This window comes from Lolium perenne, chromosome 7, assembly GCF_019359855.2.
Source record: "Lolium perenne isolate Kyuss_39 chromosome 7, Kyuss_2.0, whole genome shotgun sequence".
In the NCBI taxonomy this organism is placed as follows: domain Eukaryota; kingdom Viridiplantae; phylum Streptophyta; class Magnoliopsida; order Poales; family Poaceae; genus Lolium; species Lolium perenne.
The window spans coordinates 69499741-69507975 of record NC_067250.2 but is presented as its reverse complement, the minus strand read 5'-3'; positions in this window follow the sequence as shown (position 1 = coordinate 69507975).

The window sequence follows — 8235 nt, the reverse complement described above, 5'->3', positions numbered from 1 at the left end:
CATAGTGTATGGGGGAGCATTTGTGAGTCTTCACGAAGCAACATTGGTCAAGTGAGGCATTCCGGCTTGAGTGAAGCTTGAAGAGTTATCATCAAGATCAAGCGGGATGCGCAAGGCAAAGGTATGATCTTGCTAGGTTCTCCTTTTACCGGTCTCAAGGTGGATGTTGGGAGACCGGATTATAGGATAGATAGCCGCACTATTAAGAGGGGCTTTCGGTTGAGTAACTTGATCACATCGTCTTAGAGAGCTCAATCCTTTGCATACTTTTCATATCCTTATTGCTTCTTGGTGTTTCTCTATGTGAGGTTCTTGAACTTGTTGCTAGCTTTACAACAAGCCCAAGTTCATCGAAAACGGAGTTCGCATGCATCTTCTATGGCGTTTTCGAGGTTGGGTAATTTTTGCCGGTTATTCATGATATAAGGTTCTACCTTTTATATTCATGATAAAATTCCCTTCTACAGATTCTTGAGTTTGCACTTTTTATAGGATAGCATTTGCCGTTATCTTCCAAACGAAATTAGTTTCATGTCAATCGGAGTTCGGGAGCAATAGTTATTAAAGAAAAAGGAAAAAGGAGAAAATATAAAAAGGAAAAAGAAAAAAAAGGAGGAAGGGCAGCCGGCCGGCCGCCCGGCCTGCCAGGCCTTGCGCCGGCCCACCCGGCCAGGACCGGGCGGCAGCCGGACCGGGCGCCAACCGGGCCTGGCGCCGGCCCACCCGGCTGCCGAGAGGCCTGCTGCCTTATCCGGCCCAGCCGCGCCGACCGGGCCGCCCGGTGGAGGCCCCGGCCGGACCGGCCTCCCGCCGGCCGGGCTTCAAGCCCCAGCGCGGCCCACCTGCCCAGCGCGCCTCACGCTTATCCGCCGCCCAGCGCGCTTCCTGCCCCGCCCGGTTGCTGGGCCGGTCGGACCGGACGGGCCGCCGGCCTCCCCAGCCCAGGCTCCGGTCAGCCGGCCTGGCAGCCGGTTGGGCACTTTTTTCTGCCCGTTTTTTATGCGATTTTCACCCTGTTTTCTCCCCAACGGTTATTTCTTCTTCCCCCACTATAAATACCTTTCTCCTACCTTGAGACAACTAGTTCTTCCTATTCTCTCACATCCATTGTTCCATTTTGAAGAACTTGCTCTCCCCTTTGATTCCTCCAACCATTCTTGCTCATTCTTGAGGATTTGAGAGAGGAGATCTAGATCTACACTTCCACCAAACTGTTTCTTCTCTAAGTGAGGGAATCTCTTGGGATCTAGATCTTGGAGTCTTTGGTTGACTTTCCCCCTTGTTCTTCCTCTCCAATCTCATCCTAGCATTCGTTGCTTTGGTGGGATTTGAGTGTGAAGGACTTGAACACCTCCGGTGTTCTTGCTTTGCATCATTGCATAGTGTTGAGCTCTCCACCACGATTTGTTCGAGTGAGAGACCGTGAGCTTGTTACTCTTGGAGGGTGACCTCCTAGTTGGTTTGGTTGGTGTCCCGGTGATCTCTTCGTGGAAGATTGTGAACGGGCCCGGGCTTCTCCTTCGTGGAGCTTGTGAAGTGGTTGTGGAGCTTGCCATCTCCGGAGCGGAGGAAAAGCTAACCATAAGGAAAGGGCCATTATCCTTCGTGGGTGTGGTTCGGAGAATAGGGTGAGCCTTCGTGGCACGGGGAATCCTTCGTGGGACCTCCACTCCTCCAAACGTGACGTACCTTGTTGCAAAGCAAGGGAACACGGGAATACATCCTCATCTCCGCGTGCCTCGGTTATTTCTATACCCGAGCTCTCTTTCCTTGTGATAGCCATCATACTTGAAGTACATATATCTTGCTATCACTTGTGCTACATATATCTTGTGCCTATCTTGCTTAGCTCTAGTTGCTATTGTTACACTTAGTTGAGCTTAGCATATTTAGGGTTTGTGCTTGTAAACTAAACGATAGTTTAATTCCGCATTCTTACAAGACAAATCCGTAAGAGTTTGTAATTGCCTATTCACCCCCCCTCTAGGCGACATCTCGATCTTTCAATTGGTATCAGAGCAAGGTCTCTCCTTGTTTAAGGCTTCACCGCCTTGAGAGTAAAGATGTCAGCTAGTAATTTAGTGCACAATGACATAATTATCTTTGTTGGCACAAATTATCATTTGTGGCGAAATTGCTTGCTTTGTAAACTTCGGACCTTGTGTCCAAACATTGAGCAATTTCTAGATGTAGGTTTTTCTCCTCCGATGGATCCTCAAAATCTATCTTTAGAGGATGAGAAAAACTTACATCTTGAAGCTCAAGTATCTAATGAGCTTTTATTCTCTTTGAGACCCGATTTTCGTAGGTTCTTGATATATATAAAGCGAAAGTCATCTCATGAGATGTGGATCAAGCTTAAAGAAATGTTTGGTGGATCCACTTCTCATTTGGTCGGTGGTGACTCCGAGGAGCTCTCTTCCCCTTCACATCATGAAGAGTTCCAAGTTGCTTCCACCTCCGGCCGTGATGAGTCATCATCTTCTTCCACTTCACCAACGTGTTGCAAGACACTAGGTAATGATATGGTGAGTGGTGAGGGAAATTGCAATGTTGATATTGTGCTTAATAGTGATGATTCTTCATCTCTATCCCATTGCAATGCTTTCTCTTTGGACTTAAACACATCTAGCATTGAAAATAATCTACATGCTTGTGTTGATAGTCCTTGCATATCATGTGTAAATTGCTTACATAAATCCCATGATGATATGCTTCCCTTGTCTTGCTTCCATAATCAAAATGCTTCTATTTCCTCTAGTTGCTTGTTGACTAACAATGTAGAGGAAACCGAACACTCTATGGATCAAGACATGATTTCAAATGAGGATTCAAGAATATCTTCATCTTCATCCTCCGGTATACACATGTGCCTTATGGCAAATGGACCAAAGGTATCTCCTACTTTGACTCCTAACACATCCTCTAATGATGAGAGTGATGATGATGATAATGATGAAGAACATAATATCTTGGTGCATGATATGGCAATGGTATATGCTTCTCTTCGTGGTAATAAAGAAGCTCGTGCTTATCTCGAACACTCTATGGATACCTTGAATAAATATAGGGAAACCATAGTGGAGTTGGAGTCCCATGTAGAAAATTGGGAAATGAGATTCACTCTCCTCAAGCATGAGCTAAAAGATGAGAAGCATGCTAATTTCATGCTTACACAAAAAATTGAATCCTATATGCATGAAAATGAGAAAACTATTGTTGATGCTTGTGCTACTAACTCTACTTCTTGTGAAGCATCTATCTTAAAGAAGAATGTTGAGTTAAGGGCTCAACTTGAGTTGCTAACTAGCAATTATAGGGAATTGGAAGAAAGTCACAAAAAGCTCTCGGGCTCTCATGATGACCTTCTAATTTCCTATGATGGGCTAAAGTTAGCTCATGAGGCAAGTATCACTAAGGTAACATCTTGTGAGCCTCATATGGATGATAGCACAATCTCTACTACAAATGTTATATTGCCATGTGCTAGTCCTTGTAATCCATCTAGTCAAATTAGTGATACACCTTGTGTTGGATTACTCACTTTGCCTTGTTGCTCTAACAATGAAGCTTCTACTTCCTCTAGTACTTGTATTTCTACTAACCATGTAGAGGAAATAAAAGAGCTCGAGGCTCAAGTCCTTTCTTTGAAGAAAGACTTGGAAAAGCGTCATGAAGGGAAATCCGCACTTGACAAGATGCTAAGTGTGCAACAATCCCCCAATGACAAAAGTGGACTTGGATTCAACTCCAATAACAAGATCAAGTCCAAGAACAAGAACAAGAAGAAGAAGGGCCAAGACAAAGTCAAGGATTCGGCCAAGATTGTTTGCTTCAAGTGCAAGGTTGAAGGGCATCATGTTAGATCATGCCCATTGAAGAAGAAGAAGCACTTGAGTGAGAAACAACAAGGGAAACGGCCGCAAGGTCAAGGTCAAGCTCATGCTCGACCTCAAGTTGAAGATAGGCCACTTCCCAAGAAGAATCAAGATATTGTTCCCCAAGAGAAGAAATCAATAAAGAAGAGAAAGGGTGTAACATCCCAAAAATTTCAAAACAAAACAAATGAATTTCCCTTGTTCCAAATTTTGGAACCAATAAAAACTTTTATTAAATTAAGTTTGATACATAGTGATCTTGCTTAATTCTTGTGCTATTGCCATGATTGCTTGTTATAGTATTTTTGAAATGATCTTAAACCCTAAACCTCACTCCTCCTTTCACCATCCAAGTTAAATCAAATAAAAAGAAATTAAATAAGAAAGGGGCCTATGTGCCTATGGCTATTTTTATAAATATTTATCCTAGACCTTTCTACTTTGTTTAGAGGTTTGGAAAACCTTCATACACCTTACCTAGTACTTATCAAACCAAATCCAAAGTGAAACAAAAGAAAATATAAAAAGAAACTAAAAATGCCATAGAGGCATATGAGAGTAAAATGCAAAGTTGTGAAATTGAGGATATTGACCCTTGGACTTGTTGTGAATGGTTGGATCACTCCTCTATACCATTTCAACACTCAACAACACCAATTGGGTCAAGCCAAGTCAAATTAAAAATCAAATGCAACATATGCATAGAGGCATATGTGACACATAGCCATTTCACCAAATCTTGTCCTATGACTTTATACCTTGACCAAATGGTGTGAAACCATATCTAAACCTAACCTAACACTAAATTGACCCTCAACCTTGCCCAAGTAAAGCAAGGGGAGCAAATTACAAGAATAAGAAAATTTGACATGTCACCTCTTATGTGTTATGGCCATTTTTGCAAATCTTTGAGCTAGACCTTTTGGAATGGGTTCAATGGTTTGGAAATATTCCTAAACTAATAAGAATCACTTTGGAGACAAGAACAATCAAATCAAATAGAGAGAAATCACATGGTGAGAAAAATCCATTTTTCCCTCACATACACTTTGGCCAAAATTGCAAAACCTCAACCAAGGCCACCATGGCTTGTGCCATTGCTTGTAAAACCCTTATATATCAATAACACATCCATTTGAATCAAAGAAACACAAATCAAATCAAAGAAGAATTCAAATGCAACTTACATTTGATAATGGTCATTTGGCCATTTTATATTATCTTACCCACTTTGAGCTCTTCTATTAAGAGATTCTTAAACCAAACCCTAACAACTCTTTGCACCTCATCCAAGACCTCATTAAGAGGAACATTTTTCATGTTGACCACTTTGACCAAAGATTTGACCATTGCTCAAATTAGTCAAGCCAAGATGAAACCTTGAAACAAATTCTAGATTCCCTCCACTTTTTAAATTTTTACAAAACCTCTCCAAATTTCAAACCAATGCCACACATTGTTGCCCAACATCATTTAGAACACAACCATGCAGCCATTTGTCCAAAATTACACACAAGGGAGGTCATTGCTTTGGAGATGAGAAGTACACATAAAGTGAAAAGGAGGTACAACCACTTTAATCATCACTTTCTCACTTTTTCTCTCTCTCTCTCTCTTTCCATCATTGATAGTACACCATGGTACTCTGAAAAGCACATCATGATATGACACCACCTTGGCCATGATTCACCATGCTCAAGCATGCCACTCATTTGCATGTACCACATATGCTTTTCACTTTAATCAATGGTGCACACCTCTAGCCCTCTCACACCCTGCACCCTATGTCAAATACCATCATCACACCTCAACCAAGCATGCAGCACTCATAGACCAAGAAAATGATGCAAAGAGGACCATGCCAAGCCCATGCCATTGATGTAGACCTCACCATGCCACCGCTTGTCCTCCTCCTTCTCTCAAGCCTATATAAACCCCCCTCCTCTCTTGGGACAGCACCACACCACCTCACAGCCTCCCTCTCTCCCTCCTAGAGCCTCCCTCTCTCCCTCCTTGCCTCACACCGGAGCCAAGAGCTCGCCACGGCCACCGGCGGCATCCCTCAAAAACCACCCAGATTTTCATCACCATAGCCATTGAGCCCTACACCAAAGTTGTAGCCCTTGAAAATACCTTTTCAACGCACCTAACCACGCATCAATCCGAGCTCCGAGGTGAGAGATATGGCCCCCGCAAGATCCCTGGTTCGGGAGGAAGACGACGGCCCAGCGCCGTCGGATCGTCATCCGACGATCTGCGCGCTGCGCGCGTGCCCGACGTGCATGCGCCATGCACGCCAGGCCCGGGCAGCAGCTGGGCCGGCCCAACTCCGTTCCCGCCCCCGTTTGATTTCAAATTTCGTTTAATTCTTTTTCAGTTAAATTGCTATCATATGCTTTGCTAGAAATCAAATATCTCCAAATCTACTTGGCCATTTTTAGCGAATTTCATATGGTTGGAAATCCTGTGAAATTATCTATCCAATGACACTGGATTCAAACCAATATCTGTCGTAGAATTAAAGTAGCAAAATAAACAAGACATGGACTTTTCTGACTTAGAATAATTATTAAAAATCAACCCTTTTGAATTTTGAGGTGATTCCACCTCTCATAATTCACATTTCACAAACTCTAATTGTTTATGTAAAAATATGATATAGGTACTGTGTATGATCATGGGCTAGAAGCAAAATATTGGCTATGTAGTCAATAACTAGCCCATTTAAACCATTTCAAAAATAGTATTTAAATTATATGAGGTATAGCATCTCATTTAAATATTTATTCCAAGTGATTCAATGTGAGGTAATGACCTTAGTCTTCATGACCCCATAGGATTCTTCTTGAGAATATTAAATCACCTCAATAGTAGTTTTTAAATTAGTTACAACTATGTGTTAAATCATATGAGAGGTATTCCTCTCATTTAAATCTTGTTCTCAAGTAATTCAACATGAGGTAGTGACCATGGTCTATATAATCTCATATTGAGTTATTTGGTGACATTAAATCACTACCATGTTAGTATTAAATTGCATGAGGTATGGAACCTCATTTAAATCATTTTCTCAAATGATAAGTATGAAGAGGTTGACTTTGGTCAACCTAGGTCATATATTATTCATAAGAGAAATTAAATCTTAATAAGATAATGAGAGGAAATTATTTCTCTAAGTAATTAAAATTAACACCTAAGTTAGTATGAGAGGAAATTATTTTTCTTAAATAAGAAAAACACATCCACCAACTTAATAGTAATATGTGATGCTAGTTTAAGTTGTGTGAATCATGTGTGTGCTTAGTTTAGTAAATAAGTTTGGTATGATGATTGTGTACCCCGTATTCGTATTTTAGACGCTAGTACCGGAGACTATCAGGAGGAGGAGGTCTTCTACCAAGAGGAAGGAGAAGAGAACTTTGACCACCACCTCAACCAAGGCAAGATAATACTCTTGCAAAGTGCAAAGCTCACCATGAGCAAGGCATCCCCCATTTATTTTATGTTCATGATCCTATTTCCCAGTTTTACTTTACAAGCTTTACTTACTTTTGTTTTATCAAAGTATTTCTTGATTTATGTTTCACTTGGTTAGTAGTGGATTAGTACAAAAGTATCAAGGTTAGCCTAGAAGCAAAGCAAATTACTTAGCACCCCTCATACTTAGATGCTAGTGCTAAACCCTAAAAGTGACTACTCTAGTTGGGAACTTGTGAAATGAAATGACTCTGAAAACCTTGGAATGATGAATCATTCTATTGAAAGATTTTGAAGGTGAATATGACTTGTGAATGACTTGGTGAATTTTACCAAAACTGATGGTTGGGTTCGGATGCGATACCATTCCAATTTTACAAGTACCCCCACAATACCTGAATCTGGGTAAGGCTTAGCTAGAAATTTATGTGTCTTAGTATGGGTTCCCTCTAAAACAAGCGTCATCGGGGTTATGCCGGAGGCTGCCTCTACAACAAAAGGAATGATGTGAAATGACGTGAAATGAGGTGAATGTCCGGCCCAAGCCCTGTGCAGTTCCCAGGCTGACTGTCTGTCTTCACTGGGAGGCCAAGCTCATGGGGAGAGGTGCCTATACTAGGGTATGTAAATGAAAGGTTAGGATTGGTAGTTCGCGTACTGCGTACGATAAATCAGGGCCAGTTACCCCCGACGAACTATTGCAATTGTTGTGGCACAAGTGTACAACCTCTGCAGAGTTTAACCTATTCGAATAGCCGCGTCCGCGGTCATGGACAGTTGGAAAGGCCATACTGTTCCATCATCAGACATTTTCTATAAATATGAATGGTGAATTGTGACTTGAATTGAAAGGTGACTTTGATTTTGAATCACACCTGAG